This window comes from Schistocerca piceifrons, chromosome 8 (assembly GCF_021461385.2).
Source record: "Schistocerca piceifrons isolate TAMUIC-IGC-003096 chromosome 8, iqSchPice1.1, whole genome shotgun sequence".
Classification (NCBI taxonomy): domain Eukaryota; kingdom Metazoa; phylum Arthropoda; class Insecta; order Orthoptera; family Acrididae; genus Schistocerca; species Schistocerca piceifrons.
This window is the reverse complement of record NC_060145.1, coordinates 249,721,188-249,734,622: the sequence shown is the minus strand read 5'-3', so window position 1 is coordinate 249,734,622 and position 13,435 is coordinate 249,721,188.

The following is a 13,435-nucleotide window of genomic DNA, read 5'->3' as shown; positions in this document are numbered from 1 at the left end:
CGTCTCCCTCTACAATTTTTGCCCTCTACAGCTTCCTCTACTACCATGAAAGTCATTCGCTAATGTCATAGCAGATGTCCCATCATTCTGTCCCTTCTCCTTGTCGTTATTTTCCACATACTCTTTTCCTCTCCGATTCTGCGCAGAACCTCCTCATTCCTTCCCTTATCTGTCCAGCTAATTTTCAACATTCGTCTGTAGCACCTCATCACAAATGCACACTCTTTGCCCTACCTTCCTATTCATAAGGAATCCTACTCCAGTTATTCCATCTTCTGCTGCTGTTCATATTATCCTGTACTCATCTGGCCAGAAATCCTTGTTTTCTTTCCGTTTCACATCTCTGACACCCATTATATCTAGCTTGTGCCTTTGCATTTTCAGATTTTCTAGCTTCCCTACCACGTTCAAGCTCTTGACATTCCACGTCCCGACTCGTGTAAAGCTGTCTTTTTGTTAGTTATTCAATATTTTTCTGATGGTCACCTCCACCTTGGTAGTACCCTACCGGAGATCCGAATGGGGGTACGTTCCGTAATCTTTTGCCAATGGACAGATCATCATGACACTTTTTAATTACAGACCCCATGTTCTGTGGATACAAATTATGTGCCTTTAATGTAGTGGTTTCCATTGCCTTTTGCATCCTCATGCCGCTGACGCTGATCATTGCTGATTCTCCCGCCTTTAGGCGTAGTTTCCCACCCCAAGGGCAATAGAGTGCCCTGAACCTCCGTTCGCTCCTCCGTCCTCTTTAAAAGGACGGTTGGCAGAATGAGGGTGACTTCTTATGACGGATGTCTTGGGCTGCAAATGCTGTTTATTAGTCGAAATTTTTGGTTTCATAGATGTTACAAACAAACGACGTACCGTGTGGTTATTGTGTTATAAAACATGATCCAATGAGTCAATGAACCCAAGCTGATTGTGAGAACATCTTCCTTCAAATCATTGAAATCATAAGAGCAAGCCCACTGAATATTTTCAGGAAATAGTTAAAAAATTTCTAAACCGTAAAAAAATCATTGTGTAACTTAAGAAACAACTAGCTCCGAACGAAGATGGATTAGTTGCCACTTATCGCATTTCATAATTAGTTTCAAAAACAAACTATAATACTGGATCTATAACGCGCTCTACAGAAGAATTTAACAGTCATGTATCAGGAAGTACGTGACATTTTCTGAACATCCCCCCCCCCCCATGTTACAAACAAACGACGTACCGTGTGGTTATTGTGTTATAAAACATGATCCAATGAGTCAATGAACCCAAGCCGATTGTGAGAACATCTTCCTTCAAATCATTGAAATCATAAGAGCAAGCCCACTGAATATTTTCAGGAAATAGTTAAAAAATTTCTAAACCGTAAAAAAATCGATGGTCGAAGTAGAGAGGATATAAAATGTAGGCTGGCAATGGCAAGGAAAACGTTTCTGAAGAAGAGAAATTTGTTAACATCGAGTATAGATTTAAGTGTCAGGAAGTCATTTCTGAAAGTATTCGTATGGAGTGTAGCCATGTATGGAAGTGAAACATGGACGATAAATAGTTTGGACAAGAAGAGAATAGAAGCTTTCGAAATGTGGTGCTACAGAAGAATGCTGAAGATTAGATGGGTAGATCACATAACTAATGAGGAAGTATTGGGGAGAAGAGAGGTTTGTGGCACAACTTGACCAGAAGAAGGGATCGGTTGGTAGGACATGTTCTGAGGCATCAAGGGATCACCAATTTAGTATTGGAGGGCAGCGTGGAGAGTAAAAATCGTGGAGGGAGACCAAGAGATGAATACACTAAGCAGATTCAGAAGGATGTAGGTTGCAGTAGGTACTGGGAGATGAAAAAGCTTGCACAGGATAGAGTAGCATGGAGAGCTGCATCAAACCAGTCAACAACCCCCCCCCCCCCCCGGAAGTGATGACCTGGTAAAACAACGAATTTAGGAAATGGCAGTTGATGTTGGAAAAAAATTTGAAGCTATTCTTCAAAACTCATTCAGATACAGAGAAACTAAAGAATCTACAATTAATAATAATGAGCCTTTATTGACTGCGTATGTACTTTAGATTGATCAGAAGGCTCCATTAAAACCAATAGACTACATGAAGAAATGCTATTTGCTATAAACTCAGTACGGGTACAGCAGGATTATCACTTATATTTAAGAATGTGAAATTTTAGTTTATTAAAAAATAATATTGTTTTGAATAATATAGTTACATTTGTCACCGAGGTCCATCAATCTTAGGTCACTATCGGGGATTTGTTGGTGATTTGATGAAAGAAGTGCCATATGATTTCAGTATGTGCTTCATTGACAGCATCTTGTAAGAAAATTTCTGATACAAGTCTCCATACAACTACAATAATGCGAGCCGTAAATAAGATAAAATCCAGTTCAATGTTTGACTGCAGTGCGAGGGCATCAATGAAGATTTCATTAGGTTACTTTTGTAAAGCAGAAGTTCTATGGCTGCCGTAAGGAACATCTTTGGCCTCATTTGGTAGTATATTTTCAAGAGATTCAGTTACATAAATCAGCAGCTTCAAGGGGCTAATAAAACTCTCCTACTGACAAACTTGAACTAACTGGTTATAATCTGTTGGAGATAGAACTTTATCACTCTCCTGAATGACCATGTGCCAACTCAACGAATGCAGCCTGGACATTGAAAGATGATTTGCAGATATCTGAAAATTTAATGTGTCTGACTGGATGAAAACTCCTTTTAACTGAAATACTGAAGAAGGTAATACAACTATCGATGAGAATTGTTAGAATTTAGATGTGGTGAAAAAAGGAAACATAAATTTGATGGTGCTCGACATGAAAACCTATGGCAAAATAAGAAAAAGTACTATTCTTATATCCAAATATATGAAAAATAATATTCAATTTATTGATTTCTTTCTCTGCTTTATATCTTACGGAACCAGGCTTTAGTGCTGTTAACAGTATTATTTGTGAGAGAATGGAACTGCTGAATACTTCCGAATGAGATCTTCGTTTGTTTCTTACAAAAACTGAGGGACATATTTAGTATTTGGTTTCACGGGATTAACGTCAGGATGTCATTAATAATTTAATTATCAAGTAGTAAAAGTTATCAGACGTCTTGCATGTTCGCATGCAAAATGTAAATAAAATGATATATTTAAGTACAGTAACTTGCACCCGTGCTCTAGGGCTAGAGTTTTGCCAACTAACCAAAACGACGTCCCTCCTTGGCTCGAACCATAAAACTTTTTAAATTATGATTAAGAATCATCAACAATGTCATCCGAAGAGTTATGGTGTAAGAAGTCACCCTCATTCCCTGCCAAAGGGGGCGGAAGTGCAGACACAGGTTCCGGCACTCCCTAGCCTTTGAGATATGAAAGTGCCTCTGAAAGGCAGAAGTATCAGCAACGATCAACAGCATGAGGCAATGGAAACCACTGCATTAAAGACACATAACGTGTATCCACATGACATTTGGCCTGTAACTGAAAAAGTGTCATGACGATATCACCATCGGCAAAAGAATCCCACATTCAGGTCTCAAAGACTGTATAACCAATGAAAGGATGACTGTCTAAGAGTCGGAGCACGGAATGTTAGAAATATGAACCTGATGTGAAGATAGAAAAACTGGAAATGGAAATGCTAAGGCTGAATCTAGGTTCAGCAGGGATCAGTGAAGTGAAATGGAAAAAGACGAGGATTTCTGGTTAGATGATTACACGGTAATATCAACAGCAGCAGAAAATAGTATAACTGGAGCAGGATTAGTTATGTATGGGGCAGCCGACCGACGAAAGGAGGAAGTGCAGAAATATTCAGAGACACACAGGAACACAGAAATACAAGTTTGTCACTCCAAATAATGCGATGGATATAGTCTTCTGAAGGAAGGCACTAAGTGCCCGAAAGCGGTAAAGAAATTAAACCTCCTTTATGTATAAGTAATTTGTGCTTATTATTTCGTTGTATACAACTACTTTTGCAGATGATGGATAAAGTACTAAATACAAATAACTTTGTAATGAAAGGAAAAGGGAGTTCGGGGAGGCTAAGGTGAAATGGCTGCACGAAAGATGTGGTAAAATCGAAAAGGAAATGACTATCGGAAGGACTGACTCAGCATCCAGAAAAGTCAAAACAAACTTCGAACTGCTCTGATGACGTGGTAGGAGCAGAACAGGAGGTGATAGGGCAGAGTTAGGGGATACATTATTAGAACCGGAATTTAAAAGAGCTTTGAAGACATAATATCAAATAAGGCAGAAGGGATAGACATTCCGTCGCATCTTATAATATTATTAGTTGAAGTGGCTACAAAACCGATGGTTCATTTTGGTGTGTATAATGTAGGAGACTGGCGACGTACTATCAGACTTTCGGAAAAACTTCTTTCACACAGTTCCGAAGATTTGGAAGCGCCGACAAGTACGAGAATTATCACACAATCCGCTTAGCAGCTTATGCACGCAAGTTGCTGACAATAATAACATACAGAAGACTACAAAGAAAAATTAAGGGTGTGTTAGATGCCGATCAGGTTTGTAGGAAATGCAAACGCACCAGAGAGGTGGTTCTGGCGTTCCGCAACATGGAAAAAAAAAAGGATCAGGAGACGTCCATAGGAGTTTTCGACCCAGAAAAAGCTTTGGTGCAAGATGTTCAAAAATTCCGAAAAAGTAGGTGTAAGCTATAGGGAAAGATGGGTACAATACAATATGTACAAGAACCAAGAGGGAACAATAAGAGTGGAAGACCAAGAACGAAATGCTCGGATTAAAAATATATTCATGGTGAAAGTATATTAGTTATAAGATTCACCGGTGACATTGTTAGCTTTAGTGAAAGTGTGAAAGAATTAGAGGATCTGCTGAATGGAATGAACAGTCTGACGTGTACAGAATTGGATTAAGATTAAATGGAAGGAAGTTGAAAGTAATGAGGAGCCACATAAATGAGAACAGTGAGAAAATATACAAATTGTGGATCACGAAGTAGACGAAGTTAAGGAAGTCTGCTACCTAGGCAGCAAAGTAACCCACCACGGATGGACCGCCAAAAAGAACCTGTTCAACAGTGCTGCACATACATTCTGCTAGCGAGAGGTGGAAACACGTAATGCACTCAGGAACATTCAGAAAATTCATGTTGATTCGATTCGTTCAGTAATATGTGCCACCATATTCAGTAAAGAATGGGGGCAAAAACAGTTATTGAATTAAGTGGGCTAGAGGAAAGTTTTTTTTTCCATCAGTAATCTGACTGGTTTGATGTGGCCCGCCACGAAGCTCTTCATCTCAGAGTAGCACTTGCAGCCCACGTCCTCAATTATTTGCTGGATGTATTCCAGTCTCAGTCTTCCTCTACCGTTTTTCCCTCTAGTACCACTGAAGTCATTCCCTCAAGTCTTAACAGATGTCCTATCATCCTGTCCCTTCTCCTTATCAATGTTTTCCACATGTTTCTTTCCTCTCCAATTCTGCGTAGAACCTTCTCATTCCTTACCTTATCAGTCCACCTAATTTTCAATATTCGTCTGTAGCACCACATCTCAAGTGCTTCGCTTCTCTTCTGTTCGGGTTTTCCCACAGTCCATGTTTCAGTGCCATACAATGCTGTAATCCAGACGTACATTGTCAGAGATTTCTTCCTCAAAATAAGGCTGATATTTGATTTTAGTAGACTTCTCTTGCCCAGGGATGCCTTTTTTGCCATACCTGGTCTCCTTTTGACGTGTTCATTGCTCCGTCCGTCATTGGTTATTTTACTGCCTAGGTAGCAGAATTCCTTAAATTCATCAACTTCGTGACCACCAATCCTGATGTTAAGTTTCTCGCTGTTCTCATTTCTACTACTTCTCATTACCTTCGTTTTTCTCTGATTTACCCTCAGTCCATACTCTGTACTCATTAGACTGTTCATTCCGTTCAGCAGATCATGTAATTCTTCTCCACTTTTACTCAGGATAGCAATGTCATCGGCGAATCGTATCATTGACATCCTTTCACCTCGAATTTTAATTCCAGTCCTGAACCTTTCCTTCGGCTGGCTCTGAGCACTATGCGACTTAACTTCTGAGGTCATCAGTCGCCTAGAACTTAGAACTAATTAAATCTAACTAACCTAAGGACATCACACACATACATGCCCGAGGCAGGATTCGAACCTGCGACCGTAGCGGTCGCTCGGCTCCAGACTGTAGCGCCTAGAACCGCACGGCCACTCCGGCCGGCGAACCTTTCTTTTGTTTTCATCATTGCTTCCTCGGTGGTCAGATTGAACAGTAGGGGCGAAAGGCTGCACCCTTGTCTTACACCCTTTTCAATGCGAACACTTCGTTCTTGGTCGTCTACTCTTAATATTCCCTCTGTGTTGTCGTACATATCGTATTGGACCCATCTCTCCCAGTAGCTTACCCCTACTTTTTTCAGAATTTCTATCCACTTGCACCATTTTATGTTCTCGAACGTTTTTTCCAGATCGACAAATCCTATGAACGTGTCTTCATTTTTCTTTAGTCTTGCTTCTATTATTAACATCAACGTCAGAACTGCCTCTCTCGTGCCTTTACTTTTCCTAAAGCCAAACTGATCGTAATTTAGCGCATCCTCAATTTTTTTCCGTTCTTGTGTATATTATTCTTGCAAGCAACTTGGATGCAAGAGCTGTTAAGCTGATTGTGCAATAATTATCGCACTTGCCAGCTCGTACCGTCTTTGGAATTGTGTAGACGATGCTTTTCCGAAAGTCAGATGGTATGTCGCCAGACTCATATATTCAACACACCAACATGAATAGTCGTTTTGTTGCTACTTCCCCCAATGATTTTAGAAATTCAGATGGAATGTTATCTATCCTTCTGCCTTATCTAATCTTAAGTCCTCCAAAGCTCTTTTAAATTCTGATTCTTATACTGGATCCCCTACCTCCTCTAAATCGACTAAGTTTCTTCTTATATCACATCAGACAAATCTTCCCCTCACAGGCGCTTTCAATGTATTCCACGTATCCGCTCTCTCCTCTACATTTATTAGTGGAAGTCCAATTGCACTCTTAATGTTACCACCCTTGCTTTCAATGACACCGAAGGTTGTTTTGACATTCCTCTATGCTGAGTCTGTCCTTCCGACAATCGTTTCTTTTTAGATCACATCTTTCCTGCAGCCATTTCATCAGCTTCCCTGCATTTCCTATTTATTTCATTCCCCAGCGACTTGTATTGTAGTATTCCTGAGTTTCTGAGAACATTTTTGTACTTCCTCCTTTCATGAATCAACTGAAGTATTTCTTCTGTTTCCCATGGTTTCTTCGCAGTTACCTTCGTTGTACATATGTTTTCCTTCCCAACTTCTGTGATGGCCTTTTTTTTAGAGATGTCCATTCCTCTTCAACTGTACTGCCTACTGAGCAATTCCTCATTGCTGTATGTATAGGATTAGAGAACTTCAAGCGCATCTCGTCATTACTTGGTACTTCCATATCCCTCTTCTTTGCATATTCATCACTACTATATTGGGATCTGAGTCTGCACCTGATCCTGGGTACGCCTTACAATCCACTATCTGAGGTTTAGCACGACTTAATTTTGCGAGGCATCGGCATAGCCAAATGAACATAGAATTAGTCTGAAAACTTGGGCAAAAAGCAATTCGGGAATTTCGGATTGCTGTCATCCTAACCATAAACGCATTCGGTATCACTCATTTTGCAATATTGGATCGCATTATTTTTATCAGCAACTACATTCGTCGATCACATTATTTTGTAGATATCACGTTTCTTATTCTGTCTCAGACTAATAGAAAATGGTCATACTATTCAGACGTCGCTTTTCCTTTCACCCCTCACATCTCAGTTTGGCACATTCTTTCAAGGTCGTTGACAGTGTTTCCAGAATGCCTGTAACATACGTATGGGGTGTTATCAAGAAACTATAAAGTCATGGCCTTAAAAAACCTTCTCCTCGTCGTAGTGATTTCACTACCATCTACCTGATACCCTGTACTGTAAAGCATCATTCCGCTAGCACATCATTAAGTATTCACCGACGATATTTCTATAATCGTCAGAAAATTTTGTTTTTCAGATTTGTGTGATCGCAGTGATCCATGTTTAGGGACGAACTTGGTAGTCAATACACTTCAAATAAGCAGCCGAGTAAATATGTTTTAACTTGTTTGGAAGCTACTTTCTGTCGGCAAGCAATTAGTGGAACCAACTCCAGCTCTCAAGAGCAAACATGGTGACGTAACACTAGCTCCACCTTTGCAAACACTGACTCGTAAACCTTCCACTTGTATATATGCTGACATTTAAAGGTGAAGCTTATTTTGAATGGTTACTTCGAACCGATTCCTTTTCACGTTATAATTCCGCATTGCGCCTACTTTTTTGCCTCGAATATTAGCAGTTAGTGGGGCTATGTACAGCAGTACAAAATGTATTCATTCGTGTGCCACCTACACTCAAATCCTTATTAGGTAAATAATAAGAAGTTTAGTCAGTCACCTAGTCTGCTACACGTTCTTTAAAAGAACTAAAGATTACGTGGTTTTTAATAAATTCGAAGTCAAGGAAATGTCATCCCAAAAGTTTCTGTTGTAATTTAGAGCGACTCTAAAATATTACTGTCTGTGATCATGAATGATTCGTGAGAAAACGCCTATATCAGAAAGAAATACAGTATAATAAGAGCTTTCGGAACAATAGTATTATTTATTATAGCCACCTATAGGAAGCCTGATACACCCTTCACACCAAAATTTTACAAGCCACTGTAGGAATTTATCCTTTTACTGTCATTGTTCTACGTGGTTCGACTAACAAGAGAAAATTTTAAGTGAACTGAAAATTCAATAACTAAATATACAAATGACATAGCTACTGATGTACTGTCCTCAGTCATCTCGATCATCAATATTTACACTTAGATCCAGTATGTGGATTATATATATTTATATAAACAAATTTTTTGAAGAAATGCGATGCTGTTCTCGAGGAATCTTGTTAGTTTAATTTATAGAAGCCCAGAGTTCTGCTGTCTTGATAGTACATGGTGCTCAGGGGCCATGAGAGTAAAGGAGATGAAGACGTGTACCAACACGTAAGGACAATAATTTTGTTTCCTCACTCCATATGCCACCGTAACAGGGAACATTTGCATAATGTTCTCTCCGCCGTGCAAACTACAATCAATTTGCTCTGGTGTTTCGGCAGGTATTTGTAACCTCGGGTTCGTGATGTGTAGCTTGAGTCGGTCCAGATAAGTACTGCTCATAAAGTGTGTCACACGATGACCACTATTAACAGGACAGGCGGTTTGAGTACAGGTAAAAGAAATTTTAAGTAGAATTTTACGTGCGCACTGGATAGAGCGGTTCCAAATTAATCTAGTGTGATATTTGCTTTAGTGATATATATTAATAGATGAGGTAAAACAGGAGAATCTACATCTATACTCCGCAAGCCACGTTAAGGTGTGTGGCGGAGACTTCTTGTGTACCACATCCACTTCCCTCTATTTCGCTGGCCGGAGTGGCCGAGCGTTTCTAGGTGCTTCAGTCTGGAACCGCGCGACCGCTACGGTCGCAGGTTCGAATCCTGCCTCGGGCATGGATGTGTGTGATGTCTTTAGGTTAGTTAGGTTTAAGTAGTTCTAAGTTCTAGGGGACTGATGACCTCAGAAGTTAAGTCCCATAGTGCTGAGACCCATTTGAACTATTTGAACCCTCTTTTTCCTGTTGCAGTTCCTTGTGGTTCGAGGGAAGAACGGTTGCTGATAAGCCTCCATGTTGTGCCGAATCCCTCTAATTTTATTTTCAGTTTATTTTCACGCGACGCACGTAGGAGGAAGCTGTGGTTGACTCTTCTAGGAACGTACGCTCTCGGAACTTTAGTAGTAGATCATAACGTGATACAGAACATTTCTCTGGCAGTGTCTGCTCTGCTTTTTCTAAATGAACCTGTGACGATACGTGCTGCTCTTCTTTGGATATTCTGAATTTTCTCTATCTTTTCCATTTGGTATGGATCAAATACTGACGTGCAACATTAAAGTATTGATTGAAATAGCGTTTTGTAACCTATTACCTTTGTAGATGAATTACATATCCTAAGGATTCTTCAGATAACCTCAGTGTGACATCTGCCTTACACGCGATTAATTTTATGTGGTCGTTCCACTTCAAATCACTCAGTACGCATACTACTAGCTATTTTATGGAAAAAGCTGATTCTAGTGGATGTTCAGACGTTCTGTAGTCATACAATAAAGAGTCATTCTGTGTATGCATTCGCAGTACGTGTCAAGTGCCACTCCCTGCACGAAGCGTCAGTCCCCTATAGGTTTTTCTTGCATTTCGATACAATTTTCCAGCGTCCCGATTTCTCTGAATACAACAACATCATTTGTCAAAAGCCTCATGAAATTTCCGACTGTATCTACTCTTGAAAATTAATGGTCCTGTAACACTCCTCTGAGGCTCGCCCGTGGTTACGCTTACTACTGAAGACTTCTCAATATTCAGTGTGACGTGCTGTGTCCTGTTTGCTAGAACTTCTTCAATCGAATCATCGTCCCATCCATGCACTCGTATTTTGTTCGTTATGCGGCAGTGCGGAACTGTATTGAACGCCTTTCGGAAGTCAAGGAACACGGTATGTACCTGGGCGCCTAGTCAAGCCGGGATACGCACGGTGTTTTATGAACACAAGTTCTTCCACCTAGGAGATTTTCGGTCTCCCGAAATTGTACAACAGACCGACATCAGAGATACAGGGCTGTAGTTTTGAGGGTGTGTACGACGATCCTTCTTGAAAACGGGAATGAGCTATCAATAGGAAGCTTTCGCTCCTCAAGAGGCCAACGGGACACTGCTGCTAGAACAGTTGCAAGTTCTTTGGCATACTCTATGTAGAACAGAACTGGTGCTCCGTCAGGTCCAGTTGCCTTTCGTCTGTAGAGCGACTTCAGTTGTTTTTCTGTCCCACGATCACTTATTTAGACATATTACATTTTGTCGTTCGTGCGCCGATGTAAAGAAAACCACAATGTGGCTTTCCTCTGTAAAACAGTTTTGTAAAAAGTTTAGTATTTGAGCCTATCTTTTTCATTCTCTGCTTCAGTGCAATAATGGTCACAGAGTGTGTAGACAGACAGCTTCGATCAGCTGACAAAATCTTCTCGGGCTTCCATCCTGGTAGCTGCGTCAAAAATCCGCGACTTTTCGATGGGTGTCATTCCCATCATCTTCTGACGACACCTAGTCAATGGAAATTTCGTCAGAAGATGACACTCATCGAAACGTCGCGGATTTTCGACGCAGCTACTCGGTTTACTGATTTAACGTGAGACCGGAACTTCATAGGATTTTGTGTGAAGCTGGTAGCTGGAGTGTTACTTTCGTATTCGCTAAACGCTTCACCCATTATCCTCCTTACGGTAATAAGCATTACTCTAGCAGCGACTAAGTAGCTCTGCTGCGTGTTGGTAGCTGGTAGGTCTGCACGTTAGTCGCTGCTGGTGAACCGGGTATTCTCCCTGGTTTACTGTCCCTGCTAATACATAACGACAGAAACGAATATCGCACTAGACCAGTCTGGATCTGCTCTGTCGAATGAACACGTGAAGTTACGCATTAAAAATAATTTTGTTTGTAACAAATCGACGCTTTCAAAAATTGACTAGGTGTCGCACGAAAGACGTGATGAGTAGTATTTCTTTGCGCTGATTGCAGCTACATATTACGAAAACTAACTGAAAATGTCTGCTGAAACACCAGAGAAAATGGGCTTGACGTCTCTTATGGAGACACACGATGGAAACACGGTGAACCAAAACATTACGATCTCTGCCCGACTCGAGATCGAATGTCGTTTGGGGGCGCTGCTAACACCTTACGCGGTAGGAAAAGTACGTAAATAGAGGAGAATAAATATAGCGTCGAAGGAGGTAGATAAAGGCACAGGCAGTTATGGACGGCGTTCTCGGAACGGTGACGCTGGGCGGCTGTTCATGTCTTGCTGTCTTGAGCAGCTATGGAAGGCTGCTGAAGGACAGTGAAACGGCGATAGGCGATGTGTAGGCGTCTATGCCTCTTTACGGAATATGGCGGAAAGTTTGCCCGCTCTTGAAGGGGGACAGGAAGGAAGATGGGCATCAAGGATTTTAGACCATACCGTTGAGCGTACATGCATGGTCAAGTCACAATAATGTGGCTACCGCCTATGTACGAAAGGCAGATGGCAGCACTAGCGATGGAGAGCACACAAAGCGTGTCGGGAACATGCGAAAAACGGTGAGTCGTCCAAATCCGGAAACAGAGCGATCTGTCTGACCAAACGTACGAGATCATTGGCGTTCGGATCAAGAGAGGAGGCCTTTCCAAAACGACTAAGTTTAGACACTGTTCGAATGCCACCGTCCGTTAAAGTTTACAGTCTATGGCAAAATGGCGCCGTCCAAAACTGGCGCCGGGGCAACTGTGGTAAATGACGGGCCGTAGATGGAAGGGGTGAGCGACTGCTGTATGGGCAAATAGACGTAGAACTGTTGAGCAAGTGACCGCCCAGATATCCCAAGGGGCTACAAACATTGTCTCCTTAACAGCCGTTCAGCGAACAGTGCTGCGCATCGACTTCTGCAACAGACGCCTGGTTTATGCATCCACGCTGACTGCTGTTTATCGGCGACAAAGGATGGAATTTGCACGCCAGTACCATACTGGGCGTCCACTGAGTGTCAGTTGATCTTCCAGATGAATCACTTTGTATGTCTCATCGGACAGATGGCCTCTACCGTATACGGGATCAGCACAAGTATGCATCTGTCCTTGGGGACCATTTCCAACACTACGTGCAGTTTGCTTTTCCTCGGCGCAATTGCATCTTCCAACAGGACAGTGCAACGTGTCATCCAGTTCGCAGTGTACGTTCGAGTAGTACCAAGATTAGGGTACCGTATTTCCCTGGCCATCAAATCCGCCACATTTGACCCCAATCGAGAACGTGCGGGACCACCTGTATAGGGCTGCTCGCGCCATGGATTCCCTACCGCGACACCTAGTGAAGCTGACCACGGAACTGTAGTCAGCACTGCTTTACATCCCCGTCGCTACCTCCCAGAAACTCACTGAACCCATTCTTGTACGTCCGCTCTCCAAAAGGTTGTCACGTTATTGTTAACGGATCATGTCGTTCATCATGGTGTCGCGCAGTAGGCAACCCATAATTTTTCAAATGCTGACCAAACAATATCGTCTGTTGCGGAATCATCGAGATTGGACGGTAGGCCAATGGAAAAATATCGTGTGGTCGGATGAATGATTATTTTACATGTAGCACGCCACAGACACCGGCGGTGTGGGCAGTATTATGCCCCGGGAACATTTACTGTGCGTACATGGCACCTGTAGTAGTAATCGAAGGCACCGT